The sequence below is a fragment of the Hemitrygon akajei genome, chromosome 7, assembly GCF_048418815.1.
Source record: "Hemitrygon akajei chromosome 7, sHemAka1.3, whole genome shotgun sequence".
Classification (NCBI taxonomy): Eukaryota; Metazoa; Chordata; class Chondrichthyes; order Myliobatiformes; family Dasyatidae; genus Hemitrygon; species Hemitrygon akajei.
The window spans coordinates 1,863,734-1,877,501 of NC_133130.1; positions in this window are offsets into that span (position 1 = coordinate 1,863,734).

The window sequence follows — 13,768 nt, forward strand, 5'->3', positions numbered from 1 at the left end:
CGTGTTCATCTCACTGTCTGGTGTGTATCACCCGGTCCTCACAATCTCCTCATTCCTCACTGTGAACGTGTCCATCTCAATGTCCGCTGTGTATCACCCTGTCCTCACAATCACCTCATCCCTCACTGTGAACGTGTTAATCTCACTGTCTGGTGTGTATCACCCGGTCCTCACAATCTCCTCATTCCTCACTGTGAACGTGTCCATCTCAATGTCCGCTGTGTATCACCCTGTCCTCACAATCTCCTCATCCCTCATTGTGAACGTGACAATCTCACTGTCCTGTGTGTATCACACTGTCCTCACTATCACCTCACCCTTCACTGTGAACGTGTCCATCTCACTGTCCGGTGTGTAACACCCTGTCCTCACAATCTCCTCATCCCTCACTGTGAACGTCACAATCTCACTGTCCTGTGTGTATCACCCTGTCCTCACAATCTCCTTATCCCTCCCTGTGAACGTGTCCATCTCACTGTCCTTTGAGTATCAACCTGTCCTCACAATCTCCTCATCCCTCACTGTGAACGTGACAATCTCACTGTCCTGTGTGTATCACCCTGTCCTCACAATCACCTCGTCCTTCACTGTGAACGTGTCCATCTCACTGTCCGGTGTGTAACACCCTGTCCTCACAATCTCCTCATCACTCACTGTGAACGTGACAATCTCACTGTCCTGTGTGTATCACCCTGTCCTCACAATCTCCTCATCCCTCACTGTGAACGTGTCCATCTCACTATCCTGTGAGTATCAACCTGTCCTCACAATCACCTCATCCCTCACTGTGAATGTGTCCATCTCACTGTCCGTTGTGTATCACCCTGTCCTCACAATCTCCTCATCCCTCACTGTGAAAGTGTCCATCTCACTATCCCGTGGTGTAACACCCTGACCTCACAATTTCCTCATCCCTCACTGTGAACGTGTTCATCTCACTGTCCGGTGTGTAACACCCTGACCTCACAATCACCTCATCCCTCACTGTGAACATGTTCATCTCACTGTCTGGTGTGTATCACCCTGTCCTCACAATCTCCTCATCCCTCACTGTGAACGTGTTCATCTCACTGTCCTGTGTGTATCACCCTGTCCTCACAATCTCCTCATCCCTCATTGTGAACGTGACAATCTCACTGTCCGGTGTGTATCACCCTGTCCTCACAATCTCCTCATCCTTCACTGTGAACGTGTCCATCTCACTGTCCTGTGTGTATCACCCTGTCATCACAATCACCTCACCCGTCACTGTGAACGTGTCCATCTCACTGTCCGGTGTGTAACACCCTGTCCTCACAATCTCCTCATCCCTCACTGTGAACGTGACAATCTCACTGTCCTGTGTGTATCACCCTGTCCTCACAATCTCCTCATCCCTCACTGTGAACGTTTCCATCTCACTGTCCTTTGAGTATCAACCTGTCCTCACTATCTCCTCATCCCAAACAGTGAACGTGTCCATATCACTGTCCTATGCGTATCACCCAGTCCTCACAATCTCCTCAACCCTCACTGTGAACGTGTCCATCTCACTGTCCGTTGTGTATCACCCTGTCCTCACAATCTCCTCATCCCTCACTGTGAACGGGTCCATCTCACTAACCCGTGGTGTATCACACTGTCCTCACAATTTCCTCATCACTCACTGTGAACGTGTCCCTCTCAGTGTCCCGTGTGTATCACCCAGTCCTCACAATCTCCTCATCCCTCACTGTGAACGTGTTCATCTCACTGTCCGGTGTGTATCAGCCTGTCCTCACAATCTCCTCATTCCTCACTGTGAACGTGTCCATCTCACTGTCCGTTGTGTATCACCCTGTCCTCACAATCTCCTCATCCCTCACTGTGAACGTGTCCATCTCACTGTCCTGTGTGTATCACCCTGTCATCACAATCACCTCATCCTTCACTGTGAACGTGTTCATCTCACTGTCCGGTGTGTATCACCCTGTCCTCACAATCACCTCATCCTTCACTGTGAACGTGTTCATCTCACTGTCCGGTGTGTATCACCCTGTTCTGCCAATCTCCTCTCACCGCAGTATGAACCCGTGCATCTCACTGTCCGGTCTGTATCACCCTGTCCTCACAATCACCTCATCCTTCACAGTGAACATGTCCATCTCACTATCCGTTGTGTATCACCCTGTCCTCGCAATCACCTCATCCTTCACTGTGAACGTGTCCATCTCACTGTCCGGTGTGTATCACCCTGTCCTCACAATCTCCTCATCCCTCACTGTGAACGTGTTCATCTCAATGTCCGCTGTGTATCACCCTGTCCTCACAATCTCCTCATCCCTCACTGTGAACGTGACAATCTCACTGTCCGGTAAGTATCACCCTGTCCTCGCAATCACCTCATCCCTCACTGTGAACGTGTTCATCTCACTCTCCTGGGTGTATCACCCTGTCCACACAATCACCTCATCCCTCACTGTGAACGTGTCCATCTCACTGTCTGGTGTGTATCACCCTGTCCTCACAATCTCCTCATCCCTCACTGTGAACGTGTTCATCTCAATGTCCGGTGTGTATCACCCTGTCCTCACAATCACCTCATCCCTCACTGTGAACGTGTTCATCTCACTGTCTGGTGTGTATCACCCGGTCCTCACAATCTCCTCATTCCTCACTGTGAACGTGTCCATCTCAATGTCCGCTGTGTATCACCCTGTCCTCACAATCACCTCATCCCTCACTGTGAACGTGTCCATCTCACTGTCTGGTGTGTATCACCCTGTCCTCACAATCTCCTCATCCCTCATTGTGAACGTGACAATCTCACTGTCCTGTGTGTATCACCCTGTCCTCACAATCTCCTCACCCTTCACTGTGAACGTCTCCATCTCACTGTCCTGTGTGTAACACCCTGTCCTCACAATCTCCTCATCCCTCACTGTGAACGTGTCCATCTCAATGTCCGGTGTGTATCACCCTGTCCTCACAATCTCCTCATCCCTCACTGTGAACGTGACAATCTCACTGTCCTGTGTGTATCACCCTGTCCTCACAATCTCCTCATCACTCACTGTGAACGTGTCCATCTCACTGTCCTTTGAGTATCAACCTGTCCTCACAATCTCCTCATCCCTCACTGTGAACGTGACAATCTCACTGTCCTGTGTGTATCACCCTGTCCTCACAATCACCTCGTCCTTCACTGTGAACGTGTCCATCTCACTGTCCGGTGTGTAACACCCTGTCCTCACAATCTCCTCATCCCTCACTGTGAACGTGACAATCTCACTGTCCTGTGTGTATCACCCTGTCCTCACAATCTCCTCATCCCTCACTGTGAATGTGTCCATCTCATTATCCCGTGGTGTAACACCCTGACCTCACAATTTCCTCATCCCTCACTGTGAACGTGTTCATCTCACTGTCCGGTGTGTAACACCCTGTCCTCACAATCACCTCATCCCTCACTGTGAACATGTTCATCTCACTGTCTGGTGTGTATCACCCTGTCCTCACAATCTTCTCATCCCTCACTGTGAACGTGTTCATCTCACTGTCCTGTGTGTATCACCCTGTCCTCACAATCTCCTCATCCCTCATTGTGAACGTGACAATCTCACTGTCCTGTGTGTATCACCCTGTCATCACAATCACCTCACCCGTCACTGTGAACGTGTCCATCTCACTGTACGGTGTGTAACACCCTGTCCTCACAATCTCCTCATCCCTCACTGTGAACGTGACAATCTCTCTGTCCTGTGTGTATCACCCTGTCCTAACAATCTCCTAATCCCTCACTGTGAACGTGTCCATCTCACTGTCCTGTGAGTATCAACCTGTCCTCACAATCTCCTCATCCCTCACTGTGAACGTGTCCATCTCACGGTCCGTTGTGTATCACCCTGTCCTCACAATCTCCTCATCCCTCACTGTGAACGGCTCCATCTCACTATCCCGTGGTGTATCACCCTGACCTCACAATTTCCTCATCCCTCACTGTGAACGTGTCCATCTCACTGTCCGATGTGTATCACCCTGTCCTCACAATCTCCTCATCCCTCACTGTGAACGTGTTCATCTCACTGTCCTGTGTGTATCACCCTGTCCTCACAATCTCCTCATCCCTCACTGTGAACGTGTTCATCTCACTGTCCAGTGTGTATCACCCTGTCCTCACAGTCACCTCATCCCTCACTGTGAACGTGTTCATCTCACTGTCTGGTATGTATCACCCTGTCCTCACAATCTCCTCATCCCTCACTGTGAACGTGTTCATCTCAATGTCCGGTGTGTATCACCCTGTCCTCACAATCACCTCATCCCTCACTGTGAACGTGTTCATCTCACTGTCTGGTGTGTATCACCCGGTCCTCACAATCTCCTCATTACTCACTGTGAACGTGTCCATCTCAATGTCCGCTGTGTATCACCCTGTCCTCACAATCTCCTCATCCCTCATTGTGAACGTGACAATCTCACTGTCCTGTGTGTAACACCCTGTCCTCACAATCTCCTCATCCCTCACTGTGAACGTGACAATCTCACTGTCCTGTGTGTATCACCCTGTCCTCACAATCTCCTCATCCCTCACTGTGAACGTGTCCATCTCACTGTCTGGTGTCTAGCACCCTGTCCTCACAATCTCCTCATCCCTCACTGTGAACGTGACAATCTCACTGTCCTGTGTGTATCACCCTGTCCTCACAATCACCTCATCCTTCACTGTGAACGTGTCCATCTCACTGTCCGGTGTGTAACACATTGTCCTCACAATCTCCTCATCCCTCACTGTGAACGTGACAATCTCTCTGTCCTGTGTGTATCACCCTGTCCTCACAATCTCCTCATCCCTCACTGTGAACGTGTTCATCTCAATGTCCGGTGTGTATCACCCTGTCCTCACAATCAACTCATCCCTCACTGTGAACGTGTTCATCTCACTGTCTGGTGTGTATCACCCGGTCCTCACAATCTCCTCATTCCTCACTGTGAACGTGTTCATCTCACTCTCCTGGGTGTATCACCCTGTCCTCACAATCACCTCATCCCTCACTGTGAACGTGACAATCTCACTGTCCTGTGTGTATCACCCTGTCCTCACAATCTCCTCATCCCTCACTGTGAACGTGTCCATCTCACTGTCCTGTGAGTATCAACCTGTCCTCACTATCTCCTCATCCCTCACAGTTTTGTGTGTCCATCTCACTGTCCGGTGTGTATCACCCTGTCCTCACAATCTCCTCTTCCCTCACTGTGAACGGGTCCATCTCACTATCCCGTGGTGTATCACCCTGACCTCACAATTTCCTCATCCCTCACTGTGAACGTGTTCATCTCACTGTCTGCTGTGTATCACCCTGTCCTCACAATCTCCACATCCCTCACTGTGAACGTGTCCATCTCACTGTCCGGTGTGTATCACCCTGTCCTCTCAATCTCCTCATCCCTCACTGTGAACGTGTCCATGTCACTGCCCGGTGTCTATCACCCTGTCATCCAAATCTCCTCATCCCTCACTGTGAACGTGATCATCTCACTGTCCGTTTGTATCACCCTGACCTCACAATCTCTTCTTCCCTCACTGTGAACCCGTCTATCTCACTGTCCGGTGTGTATCACCCTGTCCTCACAATCTCCTCATCCCTCACTGTGATCGTGTCCATCTCACTGACCTGTGTGTATCACCCTGTCCTCACAATCTCCTCATCCCTCACTGTGATCGTGTCCATCTCACTGTCCCTTGTGTTTCACCCTATCCTCACAATCTCCTCATTCCTCACGGTGAACGTGTCCATCTCACTGACCTGTGTGTATCACCCTGCCCTCACAATCTCATCGCTCACTGTGAATGTGTCCATCTCACTGTCCTGTGTGTATCACCATGTCCTCCCAATCTCCTCATCTCTCAATATAAACGTGTCAATCTCACTCTCCCGTGCGTAGCACCCTGTCCTCACAATCTCCTCATCCCTCACAGTGCACGTGTCCATTTCACTGTCCCGTTTCTATCACCCTGTCCTCACAATCTCCACATCCCTCACTGTGAACGTGTCCATCTCACTGTCCGATGCGTATCAACCTTTCATCCCAATCTCCTCCTCCCTCACTGTGAACGTGTCCATCTGACTGTCCTGTGTGTATCACCCTGTCCTCACAATCTCCTCATCCCTCACTGTGAACGTGTCCATCTCCCTGTCCTGTGTGTATCACCCTGTCCGCACAATCTCCTCATCCCTCACTGTGAACGTGTTCATCTCACTTTACGGTGTGTATCACCCTGTCCTCACAATCTCCTCATCCCTCACTGTGAACGTGTTCATCTCACTTTCCGGTGTGTATCACCCTGTCCTCACAATCTCTTCTTCCCTCACTGTGAACCCGTCTATCTCACTGTCCGGTGTGTATCAACCTGTCCTCACAATCTCCACATCCCTCACTGTGAACGTGGCCATCTCACTGTCCTGTGTGTATCACCCTGTCATCCTAATCTCCTCATCCCTCACTGTGAGCGTGTCCATCTCACTGTCCGGTGTGTATCACCCTGTCCTCACAATCTCCTCATCCCTCACTGTGAACCCGTCCATCTCACTATCCGGTGAGTATCACCCTGTCCTCACAATCTCCTCATCGCTCACTGTGAACGTGTCCATCTCACTGTCCTGTGTGTATCACCCTGTCCTCACAATCTCCTCATCCCTCACTGTGAACGTGTTCATCTCACTGTCCGGTGTGTATCACCCTGTCCTCACAATCTCCTCATCCCTCACTATGAACGTGTCTATCTCACTGTCCGGTGTGTATCACCCTGTCCTCGCAATCATCTCATCCTTCTCTGTGAACGTGTCCATCTCACTGTTCGGTGTGTATCACCCTGTCCTCACAATCTCCTCATCCCTCACTGTGAACGTGTCTATCTCACTGTCCGGTGAGTATCACCCTGTCCTCGCAATCACCTCATCCTTCACTGTGAACGTGTCCATCTCACTGTCCGGTGTGTATCACCCTGTCCTCCCAATCTCCTCATACCTCACTGTGATCGTGACCCAGCTCACTGTTCGGTGTGTATCACCCTGTCATCCCAATCTCCTCATCCCTCACTGTGAACGTGTCCATCTCACTCTCCCGTGTGTATCACCCTGTCCTCACAATCTCCTCATCCCTCACTGTGAACATGTCCATCTCAGTCTCCCGTGTGTATCACCCTGTCTTCCCAATCTCCTCATCCCTCACTGTGAACGTTTCCATCTCACTGTCCTGTGTGTATCACCCTGTCCTCACAATCTCCTCATCCCTCACTGTGAACGTCTCCATCTCACTGTCCGGTGTGTACCACCCTGTCCTCACAATCTCCTCATCCCTCACTGTGAACGTGTCCATCTCACTGTCCGGTGTGTATCACCCTGTCCTCACAATCTCCTCATCCCTCAAGGAATGTGAACGTGACTGGTCTCTGACACTCTGCTGCTGGGAATTGGTCCATCATTACAAAGCAAAGATATATTTGAACATAGGACAGTACAGCACATAAACAGGCCATTCATCCCACAATCTCGAGACAAACCAATTAAACTGGCAATCAAATGGCCCGTCCCTTCTGCCTACACAATGTCCATACCCTTCCATTTTCCTCACGTTCATCTAGCTATCGACACATGATGTTTCTGCCTCCTCCACCAGCCAAGGTTGCACATTCCAGGCATCCACCACTCTGTTTTGGAATCATCCCCTCTCACCGTATGTGCATGCCCTCTGCTACTTGTCATTTCAACCCAGGGGAAAAGATACTGTCTGTCTACACTATCAATGCCCCTAATAATCTGGAAATCCTCTATCTGATCTGCTGTCAGCCTCTGCCACTCCAGAGAAAACAGAGTTTGTCCATCCTCTCATGCCCTCTAATCCATGCCGCATCCAGCTAAACCTCTTCTGCAGCCTCGCCGAAGACTCCACATCCTTCCTGGAAGATATTGTGTGTGTTGTGATGTCTGTACCTGCACAAGGTTTGAGATATCGGATCACCCAACATTAATTAGACTCAAGATTTTCACATCCATAGTCCTCAATATTGGTCTATGAATGTAATGTAATGTCCACAGTCTCACCTAATCAGAGACTACACCCACCCCAGACATTCTCAAATCCCCTCTCCCAATGGGTAGAAGATACATTCTGAAATAATCAGAGACTACACACACCCCACACATTCTCAAATCCCCTCTCCCAATGGGTAGAAGATACAGTCTCACCTAATCAGAGACTACACCCACCCCAGACATTCTCAAATCCCCTCTCCCAATGGGTAGAAGATACATTCTGAAATAATCAGAGACTACACACACCCCACACATTCTCAAATCCCCTCTCCCAATGGGTAGAAGATACAGTCTCACCTAATCAGAGACTACACCCACCCCAGACATTCTCAAATCCCCTCTCCCAATGGGTAGAAGATACATTCTGAAATAATCAGAGACTACACACACCCCACACATTCTCAAATCCCCTCTCCCAATGGGTAGAAGATACAGTCTCACCTAATCAGAGACTACACACACCCCACACATTCTCAAATCCCCTCTCCCAATGGGTAGAAGATACAGTCTCACCTAATCAGAGACTACACCCACGCCAGACATTCTCAAATCCCCTCTCCCAGTGCGCAGAAGATACATTCTGACCTAATCAGAGACTACACCCACCCCACACATTCTCAAATCCCCTCTCCCAGTGGGCAGAAGATACAGTCTCACCTAATCAGAGACTACACCCACCCCAGACATTCTCAAATCCCCTCTCCCAGTGGGCAGAAGATACAGTCTCACCTAATCAGAGACTACACCCACCCCACACATTCTCAAATCCCCTCTCCCAGTGTGCAGAAGATACAGTCTCACCTAATCAGAGACTACACCCACCCCAGACATTCTCAAATCCCCTCTCCCAGTGGGCAGAAGATACAGTCTCACCTAATCAGAGACTACACCCACCCCAGACATTCTCAAATCCTCTCTCCCACTGGGCAGAAGATACAGTCTCACCTAATCAGAGACTACACCCACCCCAGACATTCTCAAATCCCCTCTCCCAGTGGGCAGAAGATACAGTCACACCTAATCAGAAACTACACCCACCCCAGACATTCTCAAATCCCCTCTCCCAGTGGGCAGAAGATACAGTCTCACCTAATCAGAGACTACACCCACCCCAGACATTCTCAAATCCCCTCTCCCAGTGGGCAGAAGATACAGTCTCACCTAATCAGAGACTACACCCACCCCAGACATTCTCAAATCCCCTCTCCCAGTGGGCAGAAGATACAGTCTCACCTAATCAGAGACTACACCCACCCCACACATTCTCAAATCCCCTCTCCCAGTGTGCAGAAGATACAGTCTCACCTAATCAGAGACTACACCCACCCCAGACATTCTCAAATCCCCTCTCCCAGTGGGCAGAAGATACAGTCTCACCTAATCAGAGACTACACCCACCCCAGACATTCTCAAATCCTCTCTCCCACTGGGCAGAAGATACAGTCTCACCTAATCAGAGACTACACCCACCCCAGACATTCTCAAATCCCCTCTCCCAGTGGGCAGAAGATACAGTCACACCTAATCAGAAACTACACCCACCCCAGACATTCTCAAATCCCCTCTCCCAGTGGGCAGAAGATACAGTCTCACCTAATCAGAGACTACACCCACCCCAGACATTCTCAAATCCCCTCTCCCAGTGGGCAGAAGATACAGTCTCACCTAATCAGAGACTACACCCACCCGAGACATTCTCAAATCCCCTGTCCCAGTGGGCAGAAGATACAGTCTCACCTAATCAGAGACTACACCCACCCCAGACATTCTCAAATCCCCTCTCCCAGGGGGCAGAAGATATAGTCTCACCTAATCAGAGACTACACCCACCCCAGACATTCTCAAATCCCCTCTCCCAGTGGGCAGAAGATACATTCTGACCTAATCAGAGACTACACCCACCCCAGACATTCTCAAATCCCCTCTCCCAGTGGGCAGAAGATACAGTCTCACCTAATCAGAGACTACACCCACCCCAGACATTCTCAAATCCCCTCTCCCAGTGGGCAGAAGATACAGTCTCACCTAATCAGAGACTACACCCACCCGAGACGTTCTCAAATCCCCTCTCCCAGTGGGCAGAAGATACAGTCTCACGTAATCAGAGACTACACCCACCCCAGACGTTCTCAAAACCCCTCTCCCAGAGGGCAGAAGATATAGTCTCACCTAATCAGAGACTACACCCACCCCAGACATTCTCAAATCCCCTCTCCCAGTGGGCAGAAGATACAGTCTCACCTAATCAGAGACTACACCCACCCCAGACATTCTCAAATCCCCTCTCCCAGTGGGCAGAAGATACAGTCACACCTAATCAGAAACTACACCCACCCCAGACATACTCAAATCCCCTCTCCCAGTGGGCAGAAGATACAGTCTCACCTAATCAGAGACTACACCCACCCCAGACATTCTCAAATCCCCTCTCCCAGTGGGCAGAAGATACAGTCTCACCTAATCAGAGACTACACCCACCCGAGACATTCTCAAATCCCCTCTCCCAGTGGGCAGAAGATACAGTCTCACCTAATCAGAGACTACACCCACCCGAGACATTCTCAAATCCCCTCTCCCATTGGGCAGAAGATACAGTCTCACCTAATCAGAGACTACACCCACCCCAGACATTCTCAAATCCCCTCTCCCAGGGGGCAGAAGATATAGTCTCACCTAATCAGAGACTACACCCACCCCAGACATTCTCAAATCCCCTCTCCCAGTGGGCAGAAGATACATTCTGACCTAATCAGAGACTACACCCACCCCAGACATTCTCAAATCCCCTCTCCCAGTGGGCAGAAGATACAGTCTCACCTAATCAGAGACTACACCCACCCCAGACATTCTCAAATCCCCTCTCCCAGTGGGCAGAAGATACAGTCTCACCTAATCAGAGACTACACCCACCCGAGACGTTCTCAAATCCCCTCTCCCAGTGGGCAGAAGATACAGTCTCACGTAATCAGAGACTACACCCACCCCAGACGTTCTCAAAACCCCTCTCCCAGAGGGCAGAAGATATAGTCTCACCTAATCAGAGACTACACCCACCCCAGACATTCTCAAATCCCCTCTCCCAGTGGGCAGAAGATACAGTCTCACCTAATCAGAGACTACACCCACCCCAGACATTCTCAAATCCCCTGTCCCAGTGGGCAGAAGATACAGTCTCACCTAATCAGAGACTACACCCACCCCAGACACTCTCAAATCCCCTGTCCCAGTGGGCAGAAGATACAGTCTCACCTAATCAGAGACTACACCCACCCCAGACATTCTCAAATCCCCTGTCCCAGTGGGCAGAAGATACAGTCTCACCTAATCAGAGACTACACCCACCCCAGACATTCTCAAATCCCCTGTCCCAGTGGGCAGAAGATACAGTCTCACCTAATCAGAGACTACACCCACACCAGACATTCTCAAATCCACTCTCCCAGTGGGCAGAAGATACAGTCTCACCTAATCAGAGACTAAAGCCACCCCAGACATTCTCAAATCCCCTCTCCCAGTGGGCAGCAGATACAGTCTCACCTAATCAGAGACTACACCCACCCCAGACGTTCTCATATCCCCTCTCCCAGTGGGCAGAAGATACAGTCTCACCTAATCAGAGACTACACCCACCCCAGACGTTCTCAAATCCCCTCTCCCAGTGGGCAGAAGATACAGTCTCACGTAATCAGAGACTACACCCACCCCAGACGTTCTCAAATCCCCTCTCCCAGAGGGCAGAAGATACAGTCTCACCTAATCAGAGACTACACCCACCCCAGACATTCTCAAATCCCCTGTCCCAGTGGGCAGAAGATACAGACTCACCTAATCAGAGACTACACCCACCCCAGACATTCTCAAATCCCCTGTCCCAGTGGGCAGAAGATACAGTCTCACCTAATCAGAGACTACACCCACCCCAGACATTCTCAAATCCCCTGTCCCAGTGGGCAGAATATACAGTCTCACCAAATCAGAGACTACACCCACCCCAGACATTCTCAAATCCCCTCTCCCAGTGGGCAGAAGATACAGTCTCACCTAATCAGAGACTACACCCACCCCAGACATTCTCAAATCCCCTGTCCCAGTGGGCAGAAGTACAGTCTCACCTAATCAGAGACTACACCCACCCCAGACATTCTCAAATCCACTCTCCCAGTGGGCAGAAGATACAGTCTCACCTACTCAGAGACTACACCCACCCCAGACATTCTCAAATCCCCTGTCCCAGTGGGCAGAAGATACATTCTCACCTAATCAGACACTACACCCACCGCAGACATTCTCAAATCCCCTGTCCCAGTGGGCAGAAGATACAGTCTGACCTAATCAGAGACTACACCCACCCCAGACATTCTCAAATCCCCTCTCCCAGTGGGCAGAAGATACAGTCTGACCTAATCAGAGACTACACCCACCCCAGACATTCTCAAATCCCCTCTCCCAGTGGGCAGAAGATACAGTCTCACCTAATCAGAGACTACACCCACCCCAGACATTCTCAAATCCCCTCTCCCAGTGGATAGAAGATACAGTCTCACCTAATCAGAGACTACACCCACCCCAGACATTCTCAAATCCCCTGTCCCAGTGGGCAGAAGATACAGTCTCACCTAATCAGAGACTACACCCACCCCAGACATTCTCAAATCCCCTCTCCCAGTGGGCAGTAGATACAGTCTCACCTAATCAGAGACTACACCCACCCCAGACATTCTCAAATCCCCTCTCCCAGTGGGCAGAAGATACAGTCTCACCTAATCAGAGACTACACCCACCCCAGACGTTCTCAAATCCCCTCTCCCAGAGGGCAGAAGATACAGTCTCACCTAATCAGAGACTACACCCACCCCAGACATTCTCAAATCCCCTGTCCCAGTGGGCAGAAGATACAGACTCACCTAATCAGAGACTACACCCACCCCAGACATTCTCAAATCCCCTGTCCCAGTGGGCAGAAGATACAGTCTTACCTAATCAGAGACTACACCCACCCCAGACATTCTCAAATCCCCTGTCCCAGTGGGCAGAATATACAGTCTCACCAAATCAGAGACTACACCCACCCCAGACATTCTCAAATCCCCTCTCCCAGTGGGCAGAAGATACAGTCTCACCTAATCAGAGACTACACCCACCCCAGACATTCTCAAATCCCCTGTCCCAGTGGGCAGAAGTACAGTCTCACCTAATCAGAGACTACACCCACCCCAGACATTCTCAAATCCCCTGTCCCAGTGGGCAGAAGATACATTCTCAGCTAATCAGAGACTACACCCACCCCAGACATTCTCAAATCCCCTGTCCCAGTGGGCAGAAGATACAGTCTGACCTAATCAGAGACTACACCCACCCCAGACATTCTCAAATCCCCTCTCCCAGTGGGCAGAAGATACAGTCTGACCTAATCAGAGACTACACCCACCCCAGACATTCTCAAATCCCCTCTCCCAGTGGGCAGAAGATACAGTCTCACCTAATCAGAGACTACACCCACCCCAGACATTCTCAAATCCCCTCTCCCAGTGGATAGAAGATACAGTCTCACCTAATCAGAGACTACACCCACCCCAGACATTCTCAAATCCCCTGTCCCAGTGGGCAGAAGATACAGTCTCACCTAATCAGAGACTACACCCACCCCAGACATTCTCAAATCCCCTCTCCCAGTGGGCTGTAGATACAGTCACACCTAATCAGAGACTACACCC